At 43.4% G+C, this 27,310-nt stretch overlaps 1 protein-coding gene and 2 pseudogenes across 1 annotated transcript in view; 1 reads left to right on the plus strand and 2 right to left on the minus strand.

Annotated features, from left to right (window-relative positions):
- The window catches only part of UTP14A (UTP14A small subunit processome component), a 71,130-nt gene that overhangs the window by 20,558 nt on the left and 23,262 nt on the right, over positions 1-27,310 (plus strand). The window lies entirely within an intron of this gene.
- Positions 9,352-18,860, minus strand: LOC139021036 (ras-related protein R-Ras2 pseudogene; annotated as a pseudogene).
- LOC139020449 (nuclear transport factor 2 pseudogene) lies at positions 23,074-23,713 on the minus strand (annotated as a pseudogene).

Consider the following 27,310-nt stretch of genomic DNA (forward strand, 5'->3'; position numbering starts at 1 on the left):
AAATGTTCCACTGTGACTAACACATTCTCTGACTGAAGATAGACCTTCAAGGAAAGCCAAGTCAGAAGCAGAAGTTGGCTTAATAAGAATGAAATCAGCCCTAACTGGTTTGGCTCAGTGGATAGAGCATTGGCCTGAGGACTGAAGGGTCCCAGGTTTGATTCCAGTCAAGGGCATGTACCTTGGTTGCAGGCACATCCCCAGTGGGGGGTGTTCAGGAGGCAGCCAATCATGATTCTCTCTCATCTTTGATGTTTCTATCTCTCTCTCCCTCTCCCTTCCTCTCTGAAATCAATAAAAATATATTAAAAAAAAAAAAAAGAATGAAATCAGAGCAGGAATGTTGAGTGATAACAGGCTAAGGCAGCCTTATATATGTACTAGAGGCCTGGTGCATGAAATTCATGCGGGGGGGGGGGGGGGAGGGTCCCTCAGCCCAGCCTGCACACTCTCCAATCCGGGATCCCTCTCGCAGTCCGGAACCACTGACTCCTAACCGCTCACTTGCCTGCCTGCCTGCCTGCCTGATCTCCCTAACTGCTCTCCCCTGCTGGCCTGATCCCCCTAACTGCTCTCCCCTCCTGGCCTGATCCCCCTAACTGCCTATCTGCATTCCCCTCCTGGCCTGATCCCCCTAACTGCCTATCTGCTCTCCCCTCATGGCCTGATTGCCCTAACTGCCTATCTGCTCTCCCCTCCTTGCCTAATTGCCCTAACTGCCTGTCTGTTCTCCCCTCCTTGCCTAATTGCCCTAACTACCTATCTGCTCTCCCCTCCTGGCCTGATCCCCCTAACTGCCTGTCTGCTCTCCCTTCCACTCCGTGCCCTTTGGACTCCTGACGCAGGTGTGATGAGAGCTCTCCTCCGCGGCCCCGCCTTCGTCCTGATTGGTCGTTACATGATGGTGTCACAGCCAGTTTGTATATTCCTCTGTTATTAGTATAGATTCTTATAATTAAGGCTACATGTGGGGGGTTCAGGTTAGGCTGAGGGACAGAAATTGTGACTGAGAAATTCATCAAGCAAATGAGTGGCATCCGGAAGTGCCTGTGGTGTGACAGCCAGCTTGCCATCTTGTTAAATACCTCTGCCTTACTGTGTACGGTGCACCATTCTATTAGAAACTTCTGCATGGATAACTTGCTTCTTTCTTTACTCTCCTTCCTTCGGGTCATCCATCGATGGCTCCTGCTGTCCTCCTCTTCCTCCTATGTCTAATTGTTATTTCTCTGTCTTCTTTCCATCCTGACTCAGTTCTTGCATCTGTGGTATAACATATTTATGCAAATTCTGTCCTTGGGATAATCACTAATGTGGCTCCTTCTGGCCACACTCCTCTCTGTCCAGATGCATGGTTGGATGACATGTCCTGCTTTCCTTGTTCTTGTGGTTAGTAGGGCTAAATGGTGAGTTCTGGCCTTTGGATTATGAACAGGAACAATGCCTGTCACTTCTGGGCTAGTGCATTTAATTGCTAGTATGAGACCCTTCTTTTCTCTGCTACAGAGACCAGCAGTGCTCCAGGTGGGTGGTTGCTCAGTAGTCAAAGTGCCAGAGTGAGATGACACTGAACAGAATTCCCAGGCAACTCCGGACATAAATTGGATGAGAAAGAAACCTTTGATATATTAAGTCCCTGTGATTTGTGGGTTGTTCGTTCTGCAGCATAATCTACCTCTATCCTGACTGAAACGGCCTTCTAATTTTTTTCAAACTATTCACCTTGTCTCCTCATGAGTTTATGCAAGATTATGGCTGTAAGTTTATCCTCTAATCCAGTGATTTTCAAACTTTTTTTAGCCTCATGGCACACAAACTAATCACAAATTCTGCAGAAGGCCAAAAAATACATTTTTTGCCTATCTGATAAAAAATAAAAAGGTATAATTTTGATTGATTCACACTGGAGGGCTACTGTTGTGCCTCTGACTGAGTAGTCAGGTATTGTATGTTTTAAAAATTCTTACAATACACCAGTTCACAATCGCTGCTCTAATTAAAGGAATTCCAAATCTATTTAAGTGAACTTAATTGATCCCCTGCGCTCAGTTTCCTGGTTTTCTTGTGACACTTTCAGTGCTCACAAGAACCTCAACCTGAATATCCTGCAGGTATTTCAAATTCACCATGCTCTCTAAAAAACTTATCATCTTCTTTCCCTCAGTTGCCAATTGCTCCTCTCCTCTATTGCAAATTTCAGTTAATAACACTATCTTTCCAGATTCACACTGCATTTCAACCTTGGGAATGTGCCGATTCTCTCTCATGAGTTAAGTGGGGCCAGCCTTACCGGTGGAAGGCTCAATGGCAGAGACCAAGTTCAAACACAAAACGCAGGAACCAGAGGCACAATACAGTTGTGTCCATTCAATTTCCTACAGATTGTTTCTCTTAAATTCTTCCAAGTATAAAAATGAGGTTCTCGCCCTAACCGGTTTGGCTCAGTGGATAGAGCGTCAGCCTGCGGACTGAAAGTTCCCAGGTTTGATTACAGTCAAGGGCATGTACCTTAGTTGCAGGCACATCCCCAGTGGGGCATGTGCAGGAGGCAGCTGATCGATGTTTCTGACTCTCTATCCTTCTCCCTTCCTCTCTGTAAAAAAATCAATAAAATATATATTTTTTTAAAAAATGAGGTTCTCACTTTCGTTTTTAGACCATGGGGATTGACTTTCTCCTCCATTGGTTTGCCGAAAGCAAAAGTGATCATCTTCACCATCAGCTGCCTAAAAAGATGAGATTATTCTCTTTTTTCTTATTACATTAAAAGAATACTTAGGAAGGTGGGGCTGGATGGGAAGAGATCAACCAAAGAACTTGTATGCATATATGCATAACCCATGGACACAGACAGTAAGGTGGGGAAGGCCTGGGGTGGGAGACATATGTAATATTTTCAACAATAAAGATTAAAAAAAAAAAAAAAGAACACTTGTAACAACAGGATTACAGTATGTGTCAAGCATACTGGCTGCTGCAGGCTCCATAGACTCTGGTGGATTTTCTGAGCATCACCTTCTCATTTCCATTACATAGTCTATGAAGAGTTGGCATTTGGCCCCTGAATGCAGCCAAGAAAGGGAAATCAAGGCCAATGTTTGGGTGGTGAGGTAACATCAAATCTATGGTCCTTGAACCCGTTGTCTCCACCTCAGGTTCAGTATCTGTGTCTGCAGTTTTATGGCGATTTCGGATTTAGAAGGCTGCCACTCCAGATGTCACCAGGCCACTTATTTATTCATCAAAGCAAGCCATGATCCAATTGTTCCTTCCATCATCAGCAAAAAAGGAAAGTGTGATGAAATTAATCTTTGGCTACATTGCAGGAGTCAGAAATATATTTGGGATTGGCTGCTGCAGTTGCATTTTAGATTATAATCACAAGAGGAGAACAGGGAATTGAGAGTACTATGCAAGGAACAGAGGGTCCAGGGAACAATCCACGCTGGCCTTCCTTCATAAGGCAGTTCCTCAGGATCTCTGTAGGTTGAGAACCCAGGGCTGGGTGGATACACCATATCAAGCACTTACAGAGGCAAACACCAATATTTTGTGGGAGCCTAAAGTATGAAGTCAAAGCTGTAGAACCAAGCATGTGGAGAGCAAATCAAGGTCAAGCTGCTGGTGTTGCTACAGATGAGCAGATGCCATTCTTTTCCCTAATGCTTTGTGATCAGTTTTCTCTCTCCTGTCTGCAGTTTTAAGCTTGAATGGCAATATTTCTTACAACTAACATAAAGAAGGGAGTGGGGTTGGGTCGGACTTGATGTTTATTATGTGATTTTTTTCACTCAATCTCCCCATTTAATTGTGGTGACTCACTCCACTGTGACTGTGTCTGGTGTTCCAGAGTCCAGAACACATCTGCACAGCGTGAGCACAAGGGACCCCCTGATGTTCCACGGGGGTAGGGATTGTGGCTGCCTGGCCACAAAGAGCTGGTGAAGGGACCTGGGAGATTGCTCACTTCTTACAAAACTTGCAATCAATCATTTGCCCTATTTTCAAACCTATTTCTGCTTTCAGAGGCACCTGGCATCAATTCCTGAGACTTTCTGGGGATTGAGGCATGAACTGGTTTGCTTCTGGTCGATCCTCCTCCCATACCCCCTTTCCTTCCTCTCCTTGGGTTTTCATTTCCAAAATATTGTGGCTGTCGTCTCCTGTTCTCTTTTCTTTGTTTTTGTAGATTCAAGTTTTATTTTTTAATGTTTTAGAGAGTTTGGGAAGGGAAAGGCACATTTGTGTGTAGTTTTTCATGCTTACTGGAAGTCTACTTATTCTTTCTTCCAGTTTTTATTATGTTTCTCAGATGTGTCTCGAACCCATTAGGTACTCAGTACAAAAGCATAGCAGTTATTTAATGATAAAGTGTCTTCCCTGACCCAAGAGGAGAAAAAAAGGTGGGAATTAAAGTTACCCTGAATAAAGATTCCCATAAACAGCAGATAATGCAACATTTATCCAAATTCCTTGTCCTGCATTCATTCAAAATAGAGTGAGCAGCACCCTCAAGCTTCGTGCTGGCACGGGATAAAACGATTAGGAATCTTAGAGCCTCTCCTGGTGGATTTGCATTTCTTCACAGGACTCATGGCAGTTCAATCACTGGCGTGCATTGACCTTTTGCCATAGGCTGGAGTGACAGAGAGGAGTGACTGTCTTTTTATAGTGAGAAAACAGCTGTGCCATCATTGCCTTTGCCAGGAGGGAGAGGAAAAATTGTCAGGGGGTTCTGTTTGTCATTGGCAGGAACAGTGAGATGCCGGGGCAACACGAACTATTCCAGAGGTACAGACTCTTCTGTCGGTTTCCAAGAACTGGCTTAGCTTCAGCCACAAAGATCCTGATGGAGGGTCTGAAATTCCTCTTTTGCCCAGCCAAAGCACAGCCTTTACCCAGAATATTTCATGATGCCAACGGATGGTTTCCAGAGAGGAATTGGGAATTGAGTTGCGCTCTGGTTGCGGATGGTTCTTTTTCATGCCTAGCTACCCAAACAAAGGCAGTGAGCCCGCAGCCAGATCTGTACCAGCACACCACGTGGAGCTGATGCATGGGAATGTGCAGGGCTGTGCCCGATTGAATTGCTCCCACTGTACCAGGGGCTGTTTCTCTACGCCTCCCGTCTTGTATTCTGGCAGCTCTCTCTTCCTCACCCCCATCATCCCCATCCCCAAGTCCTCAAGTCCATTCGTATTATAGTTTGGAAGGAGCCCGACCCGCACAAATTGGCAGTGCTGTAATTGGTGTTTACTTACCTTTGCCTCTTTTCTCTCTGCGTTTGATCATTCTGATAATGACAGCTTACTTTTTCTCCCTTTACCACCAGGAAACAAAAAGAAACTCTTAAACAGAGTTGTACAGTTATATTTAGTTTTCCGGTGTCTTGCTAGGGAAATAAAATTCACATTTTAAAATATTTTCCCACTTCCATTCCCCTCTTCCTCCCTCCTCACCCAAACAGTCAACACTGAGGGGAAACATTCATGTTGAGAATTGTTTTTCCCCTCAGAAGTTGTTGTGACTACGGTGGCAACATCCTTGAGAGCTGACATGTCAAAACGTTGACGTTCTTATTTAAGACCTTCATCATTGTCATCATACTTGGTGCCTGCATTTGCTAGACTCTGTTTATTTATGTGCATGTTTAAGTGATATTTCTCAGGATAACATTCACAAGGGTCTGGGGTTCCCGGAATGAAAAGTGTTATGTAAACTGAAATGCTTACCCCCCGGGCAAAAGGTACCCTCCACTGCGCACACCACCTGGTTCTAACAGCTCACATGTGCACAGTGTTTGTAGTTCAGAAAGAATTTCCATGTACATTGTTTCATGTAATCCCCCTGATAACACGGTGGAAAACACACCAGGGACGCTGTGGCTCCAGGAATCATCCTGCCCTGCAGCCACCAGGCATGTGTGCCTCTGTACCTGGTGCACTGCTAGCTTTTCACAGCTGTCACTGTGCAGCTCTATAGCATCTAGTCCCAGGTGGTTCCGTCTCGGAGAAGAGTCAGATTAATAGAGGCACAAACAAGCACAAAATAATTAGAGGAATTCTTTTATTTTTTTGTGTCTCCTAGGGAGGAAAGCTGGGCAGGTAATTAATTACAGGGTCTCTTTGGCAGACTCAGGGAGAGGGGAAATGTGTGGATACTGCAAAATTAATAAAGTTGATTCCATCACAACTATGTAAACATTTTAGTTAAGGATACATACAATTAGGGCAGTAACTATAAGATGGATTGGGTGTGTCATGCGATATACCATAGATGAGGTTATGATTTTTTTGTGAGCGGGAGGAATGCATTGTTGAGCCAGTGGCGAAGAATAAGGAAGATGTTTGTTTGCTGGGACATACCCAGCCTTTGAACTGAGATTTGATAAGAGAGTATTTCAAGGCAGTGAACAGATTCTGTAGAAGAGCATCCTTCTAGAAGAGAAGACCAAACCGTACTGTAAGAATTGTGGGTGTGATTTGATTTCTTCAGAGGTCTTGCCTAGAAGTCTAGCTCTTGAAGGAATGCCTTACATGCAAACCTGTTAATAAACCCAGCTGTAGATGGCCACATCGCCTGTGGAATAAAACACGGGCTTTTGAGAAGAGCACAGGCCTTGGACAAGCCAGACCTGAGCTTGAGTCCTAGATCCCCCAAGTACCAGTTTACGACCTTGGGCAAACCTTGACCTTTGTGAGTCTCCATTTTTCTATGTGAATATCCATGAATTAAAAATGCCTCCTTTACAAAACAGTCGTGAGGATAAAGTGGGATAAAACGTGCAGCTCCACAGGCGGTGGCATTTATACTGTGCCTCGTTGTCTTTCCCCTTCTCCACAGAACCCAGGTTAGAGACTCGGCTCAGGTCCTTTATCTGTTCCCTGAAGCCCCAAGTTATAAAGGCTCTCAGAAAGGCTTTAATTTGCTGCAGCTAGTGTTTATTCATCACAACCTTGCTTCCAGCTCACATCCAGGTCGATAAGTTTGCTCTATTGGATGAGTATTACAAAGAACGTTTAAAAAGCACTGTTTTGGCTGGTCAAATGGCAGCTGATAACGTGGCCCAGAATCTGGCTTGTGTGAAGGATGGTAAATAGGAATCAACTTTTCATTTCTCATGCAACAAAGGAAAAAGGATTGTGGTTTTATCTATTACACATTGTAAATCACTTAGATGTCTCCCGCCTAAGAGTTCTGGGGTCATATTTATGGACCGTGGGGGCCATGAATGCACTTCCCAGAATCTGAAGTGAGAATCACACTCGCCCTGCATTTCTTTTTATTTTTGTTACACTCACCATGGGATCCCTGGTGTGAAGGGAACCGATCTCTAGAGGTGTTCAACTGGCCATCCTCCCGCATGCAAGGCATCTCACGTAAATAGACTCATAAAAGGAATTACAACAAATGTGAGTGTGAGCTGGTATGTGGGTGAAAACTTCTTGTTAGAAAACAGAACTCTGAACACATCAGCTCAGGCAAAATAGGACATTTATTGGCTCACATGACTTGGAAGTTCAGGGATGCACTGGCTGCCAACCCCAAGGGAAAAGAGGTATTCTGATTACTCTGGCAGAAAAGTCCTAGGGAAGATTCTGCTTACAAGAGCATTGATGGACTGGCAAAGGAAAATTGCACTATTGCATGTCATATTCTATTATTTACTACAAAAATCACTTGGTGACTAATATTCTATTTTGTTTTCTGCTTTTCTCTTCCTCTCCTCTTTTGTGGTCTGGGTGTTTATCCTTAAATATCCTTAAATATAATATGTTTTCTATTCCTTTTTCACTAATCATGGCTCTGCTTATATCACATGCCTGTCTTTGAACCTTTCACCATGACCAGAGTGACAAGAATATTGATTGGTCAGCCTGGGCCACATGACCACTTTTACACTGGGAGAAGGGGGGCATCATTTTTCACGGATCCGTCAGGATAACAGGAACTGGGGAGGATGCAGAGGCAGACGATATATTTCTACTCCACCCATCCCTGTGTTGTACCTTAATCTGTTGAGAAATGTATTTGTTGTGACTAAGCTGATTCCCTTTGGCTTAGATTCAATCCTATTCCTTTCTGCCAGCTGGTCAGAATCCTTTCATGATTCTCTCTCAATAAAAGGCAATAGTTAAACAGTTAAAGATTCCTGAGAAGTTACATTATTTCATAGCCTTTACAAATTTAGCAATGAGAAAAACAATCCCCATTTCCATTAAGTTTTCCCAGGTGGCATTTCTAAGTCTTTTGTCATCTTCATAGATCGGATAGACAGTATTTTCTTTTATGTTTCTGCCTTTTTCTAGTTCAGGATTCCAAATGGAACTGATGTGAAGGATATAGTATAGGAAGGATATTGGTAAGAGAATAGGAATTTCAGGGTCAACTGACTTGTGTTCAAATCCCACTTCAACCACCTGCTTAGGAAAATGAAAATAAAATTGCTATTTTTTTCATTTATCATGTAGACAAACATTTTAATATTGATGTGCTACATATCTGGGTGTTGTTTTTTTTCCTGTCTTGCATCAATTTCTTCAGCTCCTTTGCAACAATATTATGTAAATTTTGCATCAAGCCTTATCTGAATCCACGTATACTCTTAAACTGCTCAGTTACATGAGCCAATGGATTCCCTTTTTAAAAAATCCTTACCCAAGGATATGGTTTTTTGTTTGTTTTTTTATTTTCATTTGAGAGAGAGAGGGAGAGAGAGAGACATACATTGATCGCTTGCCTCCCATAAATTAATTCTTTATTTTTACTCTCAACATGGTTGTGAAAAGAGTTAAATCAGAAAACCAAGAACATTGAAATGCCTAAGTCCAGAATGAGTCCAAATATTTGGCCACATAGAATATTATCATCTTTAAGAGTAGGAGTAATAATAAAGGCTTTTAAATGAGTCTTTAATTCATAAATACAATAGGCATTATTTTGGCTACTGGAAAACAAAGGCTGTAGCATCAGTAAAGGTCTGTGATGTCTCATTTTTGAGGATTCAGGTTAGTATAAGGTAACTGAAGGTGACAGCAAGAGTTATAGAGATAGGCAAAAATTCACATTAGAAAACTTCCTATGTTGAGTAACAGTGGCCATTATGATTCCAGAAGTTAAAAGTGATTTCAGAATTTATGACTTCAGCTTGGCAAACAGCTCAGACTCCAAATCTTATTCCTCCCTATTAAAATGTGAGCCCTTGAAAAAGGATGTGTCTGTATATATAGATATATGTATGAAAATAATAAGGTGATCTTTGGAGTTGCCTTAGTGTTCCCTTTATATCTGTCTTGAAATGACCATGGAATTAGCTTCATGGAAAGGATTAGCCAGCTTCTTGGTCTAAGGCTACCACGGGGACCATTTGTCTAAGGCTAGAAAGGTACCAACGTGACATAAACTGTATGGAGAGAAGGAGAAGATGAGAGCTTTTCCTGGCAGTTGGTAGCTAAAAATCAAGAGATTCTGAGAAAATGACACAATGCAGCCTTTCTTGTCTTTTTCTTTTTGCATTGGTTCTGGTGAAAGAGGACATTCCTGCTTTTGAAATTTCTTCCTACACTGGGCAAGTTGATGCAGAGCTTGATCTGCACTCATCCTAACCTTTGCTGACGCCTCCATGTAAGTCGCCTTCAGATGTGTGCTCACTGCTGTCCTTCCTGGGTCACCTGCCTTTGATCATCCAGATCTGCATGGTTACCAATTAAAATCATTGGACATGCATCACAATCCTTTTCTCTGAGAATCTGTCTTTGAAACTTACAGATTTCTTCAAAACTGTCTTGTGACTGAAAAGACCAACAGGAAAGCCTCTCATATGTTGTTTCTCAGAGCTCCAACTCTTCTTGTCCTGCTCTGTGTGGAATATCTAGCTTGACCGCTCAGTCATCTATCACACACTGCTGTGTGTAGGGATCCTGATGGTTGGATCATAATCCATTACAAAATAGGACCTCATGGACTGGATGGTGGACATTAACTTGCCCACACTGCCCCACCAACCACCACAATCTGGTACTTCTGACCGAGCTATACCGCCAGCTGGCATGGCTATGGGGATGCCACCTCTGCCACACCTAGTAGCCACCCACCCTAGGCCTAGCTCTGAGGATGTTTGCGGCTGGTGGGCTGCGGGTAAGCAGCCAGACAGGGGTCCCCAGGGCCTGGAGCTGCCCGGAAGGCCCGTTCATGAGGTGTGGCGCTCTGGCTGGCTAAGTCCTGCCCGAGGTGGAGAAGCAGGGTGACCACAGGCCAGGGGCAGTATCAGCCACGGGGCATGCTAATCCACACGTCTCGGCAGTGTCTCACAGACTCTATTTTAAAAGGATAATCCAGAATCACCACGATTCTAATGTGATTCCCAGATTCCCAAATTTAATCCAAGTTTCCTTAACTCTTGCTCCATAAATAGGCACAGTGGAGCTCAGTGCGGGTAATGACCAAAAGTTTTTGGCTTTTGCCCCAAATTGTATGAGTCAGCAAACACTGCTCTCAAGTCCTGTCCACTGACTGAAAAGCGCCTCAGTGGTCACATCTCAGAACCATCACTGATGCCAGGGCCTGGGATGGCAACACTGTGCTCTCTAAGTGATACCCAAGATGCCGAGCCTGACTGCATGCCCTTGAATCTTCTCTGTGTTGAATCCATACAGCAGTGAAGAGAAGACCCCTCTCCCCATCTGGGTTACACCTAATTCCCAAGTCCAATGTGCTGGGAGCAATATCCTCAGGTTTCCTTAAAAATAAAATAAAATAAAATTATATATATATCTCAAGCCCGCAACCTGGGCACATGGCCTTGACTGGAATCAAACCCAAGACCCTTCAGTCCGCAGGCTGACATTCTATTCACTGAGCCAAACCAGCCAGGGCCTCAGGTTCCCTTTTGATTCTGCCTGCAGCCCAGAGAGAACAGGTCTAGTTCATGGCCAGGGAGATATACAAGGCAGATCCCAAACCCATCATTTCATCTCCATCTCTCAGACACTTGTCAAACCTTCTCGACCAGCTTCCTTCCAAATAGCCCCATAATTCACAAAGCCCCTTCCTTGTGGTTATTCAGTTACAGCCTGTCCCTTTGACTCATCAGAAAGGTCTGAAATTCAGCAGTGGATGTATCTTAGACTTAAATGGAGTCCTACCATTTTCCCTGCTACATTATTATACTGAGACAGTGAACTTCGTAACTAAAACACCAACCTTTAAATAGAATGGAACGTCAACAAAATCCTTCTTGTTATATACTGTGATTCCAATGTGACTTATGGTTTTCAGAACTCAGCAGCCTCTGCTTACCAAATAAGGTCATATTTCCTTTTATGATCTACAGTAAAATGGCCCAAAGTCCCCGTCCTTTGAAGACCCGTCCTCTGCTGGGCTTTCCTCACCAGTGAATTCTGAGATTCGAGAGGACACTCGCTTGCTCTACATATCTGTTCTGCTGGCCGCATTTGTCAGCCATTCCCACAAAGTGACCTGCTTCTCTGCATCCCTTGATCTCCACATAGATTTACAAGTGTAGAAGGGGCCTATGAACTGGATTTAATCCATTTGGTAATCATAGCCCTTAGAGGTTTTTAAAAAAGATAACACTAGTCACCCCAAGGATGTTTGAAGTGGGTGATAGTTGGACACTCCCACATAACCTCCCTACCATGTTATAATGAAAGCCAGTCTCAGACCAGATTCTGCCACGCAGCAAACATGTGCTGAACACACATTTACTAGCAAGCAGGCACAAAACAGCTCACGCTATCTATTCTGGAAGCTTGATGAAGTCACAGCCTCTGGCCTTTTGGATGGTTCACTGGAGACAAAAGCCAAGACTACAGAGTCAGGATCCTGTCACCTTTCTGTCGCTATCAGACAAGGATAGTTCACATCAGTTGTCATACGCTGGGGGTGCACGTAGAGCCTTTTAGCAACAATCGAGTCTCCCTGGGGCTGTTGGCTGCCCAGTTCCCTGGATTCTGCCACCCTAATTGTACAAGAGTAAAGATACCTTAGCCAGTTCACATATTAAAAATACTTTTTTAAGTAGTCTTAGAAACATCTTCATTATGAGTGTTCTTTTTATATTTGACAACGAGTACTTTTAATTTCACTAATAGGAGCCCATTTCTGACATTTTTTGCTGATCAACAGGACATCACTTTCCACCATAAAAACTCATTTTTGACATTCTGAGTGCAAATTGGCAAAGCTGGGACAATTGGCTGAGATACAGACTGCAGAAGCAGCGGAGGATGAACTGCAGATGAGAGTGCCCCCTGACCACCCCAGGTACCCCCAGAGTTAAAGCTGAAACTAACTGGCTCGTCTATAGTATCTCACAGTCTATTTGGAAAGTTTTAAAGTCAACTGCTGACATTATTATAGGTCCCTGAACTTCAAAGCCAAAGGCCACCAATCTCTTGGATGCCACAGATTGACTCCTGGACTCAGACAAAGCAATTACAATAGTTGGATGTTTTTCGGACTGCAAATGATGACCCATTAACAGGTCATAATATGAATTCAGTGGGACATGACCAACATTAAAACAATGATATAGGATATATAGAAATATCAGCATTATATGTAACTAGAAGCCCGTTGCACGAAGATTTGCGCAGTAGGCCTTCCTTCCCCTGGCTGCTAGCACTGGTTTCCCTCCGGCACCTGGGACAGAAGCCTTTGGTCCGGCCACAGTGGAGAAGCCAAGCCTCAAGGCTAGGCTTCTCCACTGCGGCCACAGCGAGGCTTGGCTTCTCCCCTCCGGCTGCAGTGCGACTTGGCTTCTCTGCTACCTGAAAGCAAGCCTCTTCAGTCTTCAGTCTTCAGTCTTCACTCCAGCCAGAGCCTTCAGTCTTCGCTCTGTGCCTGCGTATGCAAATTAACCGCCATCTTTGTTGGGTTAATTTGCATAGTTGCTCTGATTGGCTGGTGGGTGTAGTGGAGTGACACCAATTTGCATGTTTCTCTTTTATTAGTGTAGATAAGGATAAGTATTGTTTCATGAAACTTTTGTTTGTGTTAGATATTTCTGGCATGTGTTTACTAGAATATTATGTAAAACATGAAATATTCTCTAAAATGTCTTTTTTTTTTAAATGTGTACCAAGAAAGTTGTGAACTAACTCAAGTAGTTGAAAATACATTTCAAAAGGTTAGTGTTATTTACTCTTTAAATACCACTTAGATACCAGTGGTCCTACTCTAGATTCCCATGTAGGCATGTGCTTCTGGGGCATGGTTCTGGCTGAACAGGTCCCACTTACATCAGTGAGCAGGACATTTGGCATCTTTATCTGCAATATCATTCAGGTTTATGGTGACTTCATTGCAGTCACCAAGGACAATGGATAGGCACTTGCTTTACACAGGGTGGGGCAAAAGTAGGTTTACAGTTGTGAGTACATGAAAGAGTTTATTCTTGCATGATTATTAATGTATTATTTTCCATACGAATAACTGTAAACCTACTTTTGCCCCACCCTGTATTTGAATAACTACAGGACCAATCCTAATAATTTTGCACAAACCAAAGGAATCTATCTGTTCCAAAGATTCTGAGAGCTCTCTCAACTTCCCAAAACTAAAAACTGCCAGAAACCTCCCAATGGCAGTTCCAGAAAAAAGAAAGAAAAGAAAAAAGAAATTCTGTCTTTATTAGGTAATGGCATCCTCTCTGTCTCACAAGTATTCTGTATTCTGAACACTCGCCCATAAACCAGATGTTTTCTTATATACCAAATACATTGAAAAGAGTAGCTGAAGCTTTTCTGATGATTGCATTGCCTCCATCTCTGCTTGCAGGCGGTGACTTGTGGAGAGGGGAAAATCTGTCATAGGCAACCGAGTTCTGTCAGGTGTTTCTGAGAACTCTCTTATTGAAAGGTAGCACTGCCCGGGAGCGATTTTTAACTTCAGAAGGCATTTTTATTAGCCAAGTCATCAGTGCGCCAAGATCCTGCATAAGAATTGACAATGGAGTTTGCAGGGATGAATAGTCTGTCTACATGATTCTTTGAATTTAAATTCAGTTTTTGCTTAGTAATGTGATAAAAAAAATTACAGTATTGGCTGCTAATATTAAAATATAAATATATATATACATATATGCATTAAAAACAGTTAAAGAATATTATATGTAAAAAGGGATCAATGAAAAGCCAGTTGGTTTACCCGAGAGGAAAATGTGCTTAATAATGAGTGGAAGCGGCTCAAAGAGGGAGCTCACCAAGGATGGTGGGTAGCTCATACCCAGAAACTGGAGGAAGGGAATTTGTGATGCCTGTGCAGAAGTTTCAGGGTAGAATGATCTGGAAACCTACGTCGGGTGTACTCAAAGGCACTCGTCTGAGAGAAGCAGAAATAATGCAGTTTGTGATGAGGGAGCTGTGAACCATCGACATAGGAAGTGACTCAGGCTAGTGGGGATGAGTCATATCAAGTTGTGGTTCGGGAACCAAGGAGAGAACTTGAAAACACCAGGGAGGCCCATCATGCACAGGGCAGCCAGCGGGTAATGGGCGTTCTCATTGAGTGTGGCAGTACAGCGTGAGATTATAACCTGTTGAAAAGCCCCATCTCCTGTTCCAGCAAACACAATAGCCCAATTTTTCCAAAAGACCGCACAACCGACACTTTATTTTTTTAAAATCAGAAAAATGTGAGAAATGTCTGCCTTTTATCATTTGCATTTCAAAAAATAGATTTTATTGATTTCAGAGAAGAAGGAAGAGGGAGAGAGAGAACCATTGATCAGCTGTCTCCTGCACGCCCCCCACTGGGGATTGAGCCTGCCACCTGGAGTGCCCTGACCAGGAGTCGAACCATGACCTCCTGGTTCATAGGTCGATGCTCAACCACTGAGCCATGCTGGCTAGGCTATAATTTGCATTTTTTTTATGTGTGCCCTCATACAAAATGAAAGGAACTTCCAGAATTAATCACATTTTAGTTTCTTCAACATGCACTGCATAGCGAATAATGGAACATATTACTAAGCTGTTAAGTGTGTCCTTAGACACTGTGGTCCATCCTGTTGTGTTGGAGGCTGAGTGAGGGTGAGTGGGGCAGAGGGCAGGGAGACGGCCTCAGAGAACTGTGGGTGTACAAGAGGCATGATGATACAGAGGTCAGGGGCAGCCTTGGGCATCAGACGTCTGCCTTCACGTCCCAAGTCTGCACTTTTTACCTGGACCTTCCTCTCCATCTGTCCGAAATATGGAGCAAGCTCACCTGGAGTTTAATTACTTACATTGGTTGACCTGTGCAGGCCCCAAATCCCTATATGATTTCTCAGATCTCTGCTAGTTCTATCTAAGAAGCATGGAGATTAAAAATATAAGTTCAGGGCCTCAGCTCAAATCCTCACCCTGCCACTTACAACCATGAGACCTTGAGGCAGTTAAGCAACCTCTCTGTGCTTCAGTTTCCTCAATGTGAAATGGGGATAATGACAGTACCTACATCATTAGGGTTTTGTGAGGACCGAATTACTCATAAGAACATGCTAAGTCCTCATTAGCTATCATTATTATACTTAAGAGAGGCAGGATAGCACAAGGGTTCAAGTAAGGAGAGCCACACTGCTTGGATCTAAATCCTGGTTGTGCAACCTTAGGCAAGTCCCATACCTTCTCTGTTGCCTCAGTTTTCTCATTTGTAAAACAGGGACAATGCGAGTACCTACTTCATAGGAACTGAGCAGGAATTAATATGTTTACAGTTTCTAGAATAGTGCCTGGCATGTAATACATGTTTTCTGCTGTTATGATTGTGCTTATTTCGCATGTTTTTGTTTGTTTGTTTTTTTACATCAAACACTGCCTCACCCAAGCCTTGCCCATCCTAGGTACTCATTAAAAGGCTATTGAACACATGAAGGAATAACTACATACAGTCTAATTCAGTGGCTTTCAGTATAGATATTGGCTGTCCTTATTATTTCAGATTTGCCAAATACCAGTACACTTGGACTTGTCTGCATCATACATGACTTTTAAGCATAGACATTGTCCCCAGTTCGCCCTCCCTTTCTGCCCTCTGGTGCTTGGTACCAAAAGGGAGAGCCTCTGGGCCATGGGGCCATGACTTCCTGGGGAAGCATCTCTCCATTTCTCCGTGGGTACACTAGAGTCATCGTAGCATTCCCGAAGTTTGGAAATCCAAGGAGGATGCACAAATTATAAACATAAATCCAATTATCCTCCATCCCTTTCAGTGTGAATATTTCTGGTGGAAAGCAGCCACCACTGTCATTTGAATGTTGTTCGAGTGGCACTGCTAGGGAAGTGAGCAGGCCCCCCAGAGCTGGCAAGCTCCCCCGCTCACCCAGCGGCTCTCCCTCTGCTGCCTGGGTGGCAGCAGCAGTTTGCCCCTTCATAAACATCAAGACACAAAATAATGGCATGTTTAGTCTGAGTAATACATTAAGGAAATCAATTAGGCCCACATGCAACTTTCTAAGATTTTAATTACAGTACTTAGGGTACCACACTAGAGCAGTTTGTCAGGAACATAATTTGTTAATGAATAACAACTGACACAGTGTATTAGTTGGGATTGTAATTAGCTCTTGCTAGCCATCTATTGGAACCCTGATCAAAAGCCAGTCAGCGAAAGCAAACGAAATGAGCATAAATGATAACCCCGACAGCTCTCTCTGGGCCGCCTCCTGGATGCCAGTGTACCCGGAGGGGCCTGGCCGAGGCCACGTGCACATTTTCACTCAAGTGTGGTCTGGGGAGCAGCAACTGCCTCACCCAGGAGCTTGTTAGAAATGCAGACTCTTGGGCCCCACTCCACACCTATTAAATCGGAATCTGCATTTTAAGACTAACAAGCATGTTAAAGTTTGAGAAGCACTGTAGGAATAGAAAGAGCACAGGTTCACAAATAGACAGATTTGACTGTAACTCCTGACATACCCATCACTAGAGACATGTCCTTGGGCAATTGCTGAATCGCTTTGAGCCTCAGTGTCCTTATCTGTAAGCTAGATCTGCTAATACCTGTATGAAAGGGTCAGAGTAATGACTAGCAGTAGCATGTGCAAGCGCCTGGCACTGAGCAGTTGGACAACGAGACGCTCAGCAAGGCTTCCTGAGGACTGAGCCTGACTACAGTGCCACATGTTTCTCTGACCTGGGTCATCTATGTGATGCCTTTTCTGAAAATCTCTGAGTATCTCTCATCTACCATTCCTCAACGAGGTGGGACTAGGACAGTGGTTCTCAACCTTCTGGCCCTTTAAATACAGTTCCTCATGTTGTGACCCAACCATAAAATTATTTTCGTTGCTACTTCATAACTGTAATGTTGCTACTGTTATGAATTGTAATGTAAATATCTGATATGCAGGATGGTCTTAGGCAACCCCTGTGAAAGAGTCATTCGACGCCAAAGGGGTCGCGACCCACAGGTTGAGAACCGCTGGACTAGGAGGAAAAAGATGAAACATTAGAAATAAGTTAAAAGAGTTAGTAAAGAATGTATTTTAAAAGATAAAATAGTGAAATTAGCCAAAGAGTATGCTAAAATTAGATTAACTTGTTTGTTTGTTTTTTAAGGTGGCCAAATGACCAGATAAGAAAATGTAGTTTGGTCATATCAACACCTGGGAGAGTGCAGGGCCCCCAGATTGTTCTGTGCCTTCCCACTGGAGGGCAGAGCCTGAGCCTCGTATCCACACGTGGCCCTCCCAAGATGGGATCCTTGCAAGAATCTTGAGAGTGAGATCCATAGTTGAGGATCAGATATTTTAGGAAACATCCTTGACACAATATACACAATGGATATGTTCTTGATAAAGTATGCAAACTTAAAAATATGCACATTGATGGGATTTCCTCCAAGGAAAATTTCCCTAAGCTTCCTCACCCAGCTCAAGATAGTGCTGGAAGGAGCCCTTACCTAAACTGATTGTTACACCATGTGCTCAAATGCAGGGAATTACCGCTGTGTCATGGCTCATACGGAAAATGAGAATGTTCTTACAGCACATTGTAGGTACCTGAAGGGGTTCTGGGGCATTTATGAAAAAAGAGATAGAGTGAATAGAAAATCATTTTTTTTACATCATGTAAATACAAGGGAAATTAAAATTTGAGAAATATATTAGGTTTGCATAAAACACCCAAATAGAGTCAGTATTTTAAATGAAAAAAATGAATGTGCTTCTGAAAATGTAATTTATTTTTAAAAAATCAAGCTTTATGCTTGAAATGGCTGTACTCAGTCCTTATCAAAAAGTGTCAATTATGATCTCTTCAAATTTTGGACATTCACCACCAATGAGTAACTTTACATTAAACCATATTTAAACCATTGTTTTACAACTGTTCCAAAATTCATACTAGTTGAAGTTATATTTGGAGACTATAGCAGCTCATCCTTTTCTTTTATTGATAAATTTACTGTTGAAATTTCTTGTGATAATGCAAATGTTTTTCAAATCTAATTGAACTTTTTTATATCTAGCATTTCAAAACATTAAGGTGACTAATGTGCAGACTGTCGCATATCATTAGAGTAGTCACCATTGAAAGGACACATCCATTACTAACAGGCGGAAATCCCCAATGAGAAGGCCATCACCAGGAGCTCAGCCTTCCTGCTGCCCCTCCTCTAACAAAGCCAGGTGGCGCCTTGGGCTGTGTCTGCACTGTGCTCCTCTGGAGGACCCATGGATCACTTGTCTTCGCTGGGCAGTCTGGGCTCCATGTTCAGCTGCCAGCATAGCTGTTCAGATGGAAGGGCTTCTTTTTCCTTGGCTCTGCCCAGCACGTGGAGGCCGAATCAGTGTTCAGTGGTGCTTGTTACACTCCTACCTGCAGGCACTGTGGGATGTCCCAACAGATCTCGGTCATCTTGGCCACCCTCTGCAGAGCCCCAAATAAGGCTGCTTATGGCCAGAGGTGACCAGTCCAGGATCTCCAGCAGCCCCAAAGGCTTGGGGGTTTGAGGTCTTGTTGCACACCTGTAGCCCATTCTTGGCACGCAACTTGGCCAGTTGGGAAGCTTTGAATTACTCAGTGGCAGGAACCAAGCCATCCTCTTTCTCTTTCACTTCTTGAATCTATACCTGGTGGGTTCTCTTACCCGTTCCTCTTCCACTTCCTGGTCCAAAGATTGGTTGAAAGACTGGGGCCTTTCTCTCCCATATCAGAGGCGACTTGGCCATCTCCATTCAGCTTTCATTTCTCCCAGATGACAACCTGACCTTGTCTACTGTCCTCATCCCACAGGAAGATGCCTGGGATACTCAGCACCAGGTTTGGGATCAATGTGGTCTTTTAGTGGTTGGATTTGCTCCACTTCCTCTGGCCATTTTGGGATGCTACTTCACCTTGGTCTTTCTTGCACAGCAATGATAACATCCACCCCTGTGTTTGGGGAGCGGAAGAGGAAGAGATTCAGTAAGTAGGAAGCAAGGTGCTTCAGGCCTCCTCTGAATTTTTTATTCTCTTACAGGGGCTTTGCATGAGAGCATCAAGCACTTACATACCTACTAATAATTCTGTCATTTCTTTCCTACCTGGTCACTGAAAATTAAACGGTGTTATATGGGAGGTTTCTATTAATGCAATAACATACATTCTAAAGGAGATTCTAGGCCAGTGGTTCTCAACCTTCTGGCCCTTTAAATACAGTTCCTCATGTTGTGACCCAACCATAAAATTATTTTCGTTGCTACTTCATAACTGTAATGTTGCTACTGTTATGAATAGTAATGTAAATATCTGATATGCAGGATGGTCTTAGGCGACCCCTGTGAAAGGGTCGTTAGACCGCCAAAGGGGTTGCTACCCACAGGTTGAGAACCGCTCTTCTTCATATGCAGAAGTTACAGAGAAGATAAGTTGAAAAGCATAGTTCACCAGACCCCAAACCATATTGAGGATAAAATAAGGTGGAGAAAATGGAGAGTCAGGGAAACTTTATGAGAATTTCTTTGGAGAGAGTGTGGCTGTGCTGGGAGTCCTCCTTCCTTATCTAAGGAGGAAAGTTGAGGGGAGCGTCCCCTTCACCTTGTCAAATGAAGGAGTTTAGGGGAACATACAGACCTGTTGTTGTCTGACACCACACTACTGCCCCAACCAGCATATCAGAGGGTGAAACCTGGGCTATCTAGTTGATGGGGCAGCAAAACAAAGGAGAATTGTTTCTGCTTGGGGCTTGGCCTTCACTCCCAGTACAATTATTAAGGTGGAAGAAGTTGCCTCAATAAAAGATAAACCAAAGTTGTATTTCTGGATTCCCAAGGGCAGAGGAGAGAGTGAGTAATACTAGACCAGCAGGCTTTTGTCTGGGTCAAGATCATGGCCTGTGAGAGCTATCTGTGAACTGCCCCAGAAAACAATGTTAACGCTTCCCCCCCCCCCCCCCCCCCCCGAAAAAACAAAACACCTTCCCAACATGATAGTCAGATAAAACGTTTCTGCTATTTTTACCTTTCCTATCAACCATGTACACCTGATCCTGCCCTTCCCCAGCCCTGAGGGCATCAAAGACTGACCTTGACTAGCTACCACACTCCTTCCCCCTTCCTCCAGCACCTGCCCTGGGGAAGAAAGGGAAAGTCTTGTCTTCAAAGGAGTTGGCAGCTTTGATTAGTATTATAGGAGACTGGACTTTTTAATCACTGGATTGATACTGTTTGCAGCTTAAAATGGCCATCAGACTTTTGATCAGAGAGTGGTCAGAAAATCATGAGATTGCCTGATGTTTATCTCACTGAATGCAGTTTCAAGGGAAAGTGGGAGACACAAATAAAATTGCAATCTGATTGCATTCCTCAAGTCCTGGTTTTTCATGGTGCTGCCTGCCATTTCTTAATATGTATTCCTTGGGCAGGGAGCTCTGTAGGGATAGAGAGAGCATTGAAGCAGACCTCACGTATACCTTCAATGTAGAGTCACAATGTCAGGCTTGACAGGAAGCTTTAAGTCATCCATCCCACCTATCTGCTATTTTGAGCCCCTCTGCCACACCCCTGCCCAATGCTCACCCCACTTGAGTTTGGACATCTGCATAAATAAGAGGATGCACATCTTCTCAAGACAATTTCCCCCATTTTGGAACAGCACTTTTCCTTTTGAGTTTGGTTGCCTTTTCAGTTTGATGTAGTCCCACTTGTTTGTTTTTGCTGCCTTTGGTCGCGGAATCAAATCTAAAAAAAATATTGCCAAAACCAGTGTCAAGGAACTCTTACCCTGTGTTTTCTTCGAGAAGTTTTATGGTATCAGATCTTATGTTTAAGTCTTTAATCCACTTCAAGTTAACTTTTGTGAGTGGTGTAAAATAGGGTCCCAATTTCATTCTTCTTCAAATGATTATCCAGTTTTCCCAACACCATTTATTGAAGAGACCATCCTTTCCCCATTGAATATTCTTGGCTCCATTGTCAAATATTAGTTGATCGTATATATGAAGGTTTACTTCTGGGCTCTTAACCTGTTTCATTGGTCTGTGTGCCTATTTGTATGCCAGTACCATACTGTTTTGGTTACTATACCTTTGTAATATAGTTTGAAATCAGGAAGCGTGATGTGGAAGCTTGAGAGATACTGATTTCCGAATCCTGATGTATTCTTCCTTGAATGATGCCTATTTACTCAAGCCTCTTGGAACCTTCTCTGGCTCCCCAAACTTCTGCCATTCATATTGTTGCTCCCATCACGCTGTATGGGATTTTTTCTATATGTCTGTGAGCACCCTGAAGGCAGGGATGATCTTATCTTGTTCATTTTTAAATCCATAACACCAAGTTCAGTACTTGAAGAGTAACAGGTGCCAATAAATTAATTCCCTTCCCATTACTGCATAATCCGTAGTCCTAACGGGGAGGGCTTCAGCTATTCCCCTTCAGTCTCATCAGAACACTAATTCTTTGAACAGATCGATTACCCTTTCTTTGCTATAAGCCTCCTTCCTAGGTTTTTCTTTCCAATTCTAAAAACACTTCGATTTTTAAAATTGTACTGAAAAGAGGAAGAAAATGACTTTTCAAGGTCAGGTAGTTGGGCTGATGGGTCAACTGGAAAAGAAATAGATGAATTCTAATCTATTGTCTGAAACTCTGTCCATAAAAATCAAACCGTCCCATTTCTGATATCTTCACCTCATTCAATGGCATTATTTTCTTTGGAGGAATAGAACATTTATTATTCAGACTCTGGGCAGAGGAATGAAATGGTCTGGATCTAGAGATAAGAGGCAATTTACTACTGGCCAGCCACTGTCCTTGCATCTAACAAGTATTGGTTTAAATGAAAGCAGCGTAGGCCCATTGCTGCCTCTGCTCCAAAAGAGAACATTTATTTTGAGCCATAGTTTTGACTGCCTTTAATGCTGTTTTTGAAAAATGTTGTGCACTTTCATGTCTGCTTCTCTTCTTCCCACCCAGCCTCTGCCTGAGGAGCCTCGTGACCACTCATTAGGTCATTTCAATAGCCTCCCTCCTGGTTCCCTTGACTTGGGGTTCTCCCTCCATCCTTTTCTATCCAACCCCCACACCACACGCTTTCTAAAGTTCAGGTCTGGTGTCCATGTCAAAAGCCCTCAGGGCTCACTGAACAAGTATGAGCCTGTGAGGGTGGCCTTAAAGGCTCTCCACCTATTGTTCTTTCCTGTTGCATTCTTTCTGCTCCAGCCAGTTTCACCAACAGCCACTTCCTGACATTTCCTCCCTTTCTCTAGAGCACGCTGTTTCCTCCCTTGGAATGTGCCTTCACTCACCTTCTGCATGCTCTACTCTCCTCATCTTCTCCACTCTTTAACTCTCTCTAGTAGCCTTCTTTCTATATCTTTTTTTCCTCCCCTTAAAACCTTGGCACTTTCAGTTCTCTCTTGAATGCTAGATCTCTGCATGGCTGACTCCTCCTTCAGGGCCCAAGTCAAGGTCAAATGTCACCCTTCTCCATTTGTTTTTGTTTTTTTAACTGTTAAGAAAATTTTTGTGGTTTTATTGTATCATGAGGCATTGAAACATCTGAACAAATCAATATCTGGACGGTGAGGCAGCTGCTTTCTCCTTCACTTCTTTGGGTTACTGGAGCAACTTGTCAGTAGATTAAAAAAAAAAAAAAGACAACCTTTTGCATTACTTAAGTCTTTCCAAGGCATGCACTGGTACAACACAAACTTCTCCTGTCAGATGTAACTAGTCTAGCATCCAAACATCATGCACAATACCTAGGTAGCAGCAGCGCACTGTGCCCACTCCCACCTCGGTCCTGCTTATTTGTGTATGATATTTGGAGCATCTGGAGGAGTGTGAATAGTGTCTGGAAGAGGAGGGAGGAGGAAACAACATGAGTGCCTGGCTGGGAGGAGGTTAGCCGAAGTTGTGCAAGGCAAGCCTGAACATGTCATTGGTGCAAACCCAAGCATCGTTGATGTTCTTCAATAGGAACATCTGGTGGAACCCCATGATGGGGTCTTCGTCGGCCTTAAGCTGGCCCACAACCATGCTGAGGATGCAGCTATCTGGCGTGGGCTGGTGGTCCTGTACCGTGATGCTGTGCTGGGTTTTCTGGAACGGAAGGCTAGACAACTTCTCCACAATGGCAGCTTTCCCCTGGAACTGCTGTCCTTCCCACGTAAGGCATGATGCATCAATATAAATTGTGCCTAGTTGGGTTCTGTCATTACCAAATAACTGGTAGTAATGTTGAATGAAGCTGGATCCAGTCTGCTCCCAAATTGGCTTGTCTCCCATTCTGGAGGGTCACCCAGCCTCGTTGAAACCCCGAGGGGCTGGCATGATGGTGGCAGCGAAGGCGGCAGCCCAACGTGGTCGGCGACCGACTGTCCCTTCCCCCCTACCTTCCCTTGCCACCCCCCTCCTCCATTTGTTATAAGATTTGATGTATGTGAGACCTCTTATTTATTTACTCAAACTTTCGTTGAGTCTTATTATTGTGAACTTGGCACTCTGCTGGGTATGAAGGCTACCCAAATGTATAGGACCAAGCTGTTTTCCTCATGGGCCTCAGCTGAGTAAGAGCCAGAAAAGTAATTTCAAAGACCTCAGGATATTTATGGTACAATGCTGGAAAGGGCTGTAATGGAAGTCTTGTGGGAGCACAGGGAAGGACATAACTATTAATAACTATGCCTGGGGGGATCAAGGAAGGTTTTAGAGAGTAACTGACTTTACCTGGATAATTACAGTGGAGAATCCTTATTTTAGAGTGAATGAAATTGAACTAAATTATACTGTTCTATTTAAGACCTAGGATTTATCTGTGTTTGGTAAATATTTACACACGAGGAATTCTCGATTTTCATACATAGTTTTAATGGTCATTAAATATAATCAGTAGATTTCCCTACTTTTTCATTTATAAGGATTTTAGCACTTCTTATTTAGCTGACTTTACAACAGGGATTGATGGGGCAAGTAATATCAGGAGAGAGACTGAGTTGGTGGGGCTCTAGCTTTTCTTTCCTTTTTTTTTTTTTTCCTGCAAAAAGCTTTATTGTTTCATTTGATCCAATGCATGGGAGAGGGCTTCAGGGTGTTTAAAGAAAGGCTAGTAGTTTCGGGAAATGGCTCAGGTAAAAGCCAGACACCAGGGAATGTAGAGGGGCCTCTCAAAGGCCTCTGGGCTCCAAAGGCTCCTAGTCATGCTTGAGGGTGAGCCTTTCGAAGAGAAACTCACCCAGCCCGGCCGGCATGGCTCAGTGGTTGAGCATAGACCTACAAACCAGGAGGTCAACGGTTTGATTCCTGGTCAGGGTACATACCTGGGTTGTGGGCTCGATCCCCAGTGTGGGGTGTGCAGGAGGCAGCCGATCAATGATTCTCTCTCATCATTGCTGTATCTGTCTCTCTCTCCTTCCTCTCTGAAATCAATAAAAATATTTGAGAGAGAGAGAGAGAGAGAGAGAGAGAGAGAGAGAGAGAGACTCGCCTAGCCCAGCCTGGGGGCAGGCCAGCCTATGGATGTTAGTCAGGTGGTCACCCATCTTCTTGATTAGTTTCACCTCCTCACCCAGGAAGTGGTTCTCCAGGAAGTCACAGAGATGAGGGTCTGCGTGGGTAGAACCCAGGGCCTGCAGCTCCAAAAGAACCTAGCTCAGGTTCCTCTCCAAGGCCAGGGCAGCTTCCATGGCATCCTGAGGCTTCAGCACATGGTGGAAGAGAATACAGCCACCTCTCTTGTGTTGCAACTTTAAGAGATGCTTAGCACCCTCGCACTTCTCCGCCAGCTTCTTCGCCAACTCGCAGAAGTAGCAGCCCACACCCTCAAGAGCCACATCTCATGGTTGAAACAGAAGCCCAGAGAGAGTTAGGTGTGCGAGGCCCGCAGATGCGGGTTGGCCAGGCAGTTGACTGCAGCCTCCATCTCGGTGGAATAATTCTGACGAATTTGGGAGCTCATGGCTGTTCGGCAATAAGGAGTGAAGGTAGAAAAAAAACCCAGTGTGTTGGATGGTCTTGGAGGTGGTTCTGAAGGTGGTGACTGGATAAGACGCAGGAGAGTGGCCAGAGGCTGGAAGAAAGGGTGTCCCTAGGTCTGTCCCGTCCAAACACTGATGAAGCAAGAGACAGATCCAGGACCACCGAGGGCACTGCCGGGGCTCTAGTTTTTCTAGTTGAAATGAGGTGAGTGGAAGCTCCTGGTCACACAGCTGACCTGGGTTTTTTTTCCCCGAAATAAACTTGATTAAGTAGATCCCTTATCCCTCAGATAGGTGGGCGCATTCCTAATTGTCCTTTGCATATCTTAGGAAGGTAGGTGTTTCTTCCTCCCCCCACCCCCAACTTTATTGAGATCTAATTGACAAATAACATTGGGTAAGTTTAAGGTATACAGTGTGATGATTTGATACACATAGGTATTGCAAAATGATTACCACAGTAAGGTCACTTAACATATCCATCACTCACATAATTACATTTTTTGTGTGAGTGGTGAGAACATGTAAGATCTCTCTTAGCAATTTTGAAGCATATAATGCAGTATTGTTAACTATCACCACCATGCTGTACATTAGATCCCCAGAACTTACTCATCTTATAACTAGAAGATTGTGCCCTTTGACCAACATCTTCCCATTTCAACCATCCCCCAGCCCTTGGCAACCATCACTTTGCTCTCTGATTCTCTAAATACGGCTCTTTTTTTGGTTCCACATATAAATATGTCATGCAGTATTTGTCTTTCTCTGCCTGACTTATTTCACTTAGTACAAGGTCCATCCATGTTTTGCAAATGACAGAATTTTTTTTTCTTTTTTTAAAGGCTCACCCACCTATTTTTTATTTATTTTTTTGTTAGTCCTCATTGGAGGATATTTTTTCCATTGATTTTTAGAGAGTGGAAGGTAGAAAGAGAGGGAGGTAGAGAGAAAGAAGCATTGATGTGAGAGAAACACATTGATTGGTTGCCTCCTGCACGTGTGGATCAAACCTGCAACTGAGGTACCTTGACTGGGAATCAAGCTGTCGACCCTTTGGTGCACAGGCTGTCGCTCTAACCACTGAGCACTCTAGGCATGTCAGGATTTTATTTTTTATAGCTGAATAGTATCACATTTTTTTTTTATCCATTCACCTGTGGATGGAAACTCAGGTTGTTTCCGTGTCTTGGCTATGATGAATAATGCTGCAGTGAACATGGGAGTACAGATATGTCTTCAAAACAGTGACTTCATTTCCTTTGTAGAGGTAGAAGGAAAGAGAACATGTCTGAACTCATGATTTCCATTCTTTAATTATCAGAACCACATGGTTTTATTTTTCTCTTATACTTTCCCTTCCTATTAGTCATCAGAATTTACAATTACTAGTATGTATTAATTTGGGGTTATTTGTTGACTATCCATGTCTCTGCTATACTGAAAATGCCACAAAGGAGGAAATTTCTGTGGTCTACTGTTGTCTTTTCATATTGAGCACCTGGCATATAATTGGTTCTCAAAATATATTTATTCAACAAATGAATGACTGAATAATCCTGATAATTTGAGTAAAAGCTTTAAAAAATAATGGGAAGAGCCCTAGCTGGTTCGGCTCAGTGGATAGAGTGTTGGCTGTGGACTGAAGGGTCCCAGGTTTGATTATGGTCAAAGGCACATGCCTGGGTTGTGGACTCGATCCCCAGTAGGGGGCGAGCAGGAGGCAGCTGATCAGTGATTCTCATTGAATATTTCAATCTCTCTCTCCCTTTCCCTTCCTCTCTGAAATCAACAAAAATACATAAAAAAGTAATGGGAAGATTCATATAAATTAAAGGATAATTGGGGTTGTAAAGTCACCTCCTCAGGGTGCATATCAACCTGTTGTAGTTCATAGAAATATTTCAGT

Source organism: Myotis yumanensis, unplaced genomic scaffold, assembly GCF_028538775.1.
Source record: "Myotis yumanensis isolate MYYU_CA2020_CCGP unplaced genomic scaffold, mMyoYum1.0.hap1 SCAF_12, whole genome shotgun sequence".
Classification (NCBI taxonomy): Eukaryota; Metazoa; Chordata; class Mammalia; order Chiroptera; family Vespertilionidae; genus Myotis; species Myotis yumanensis.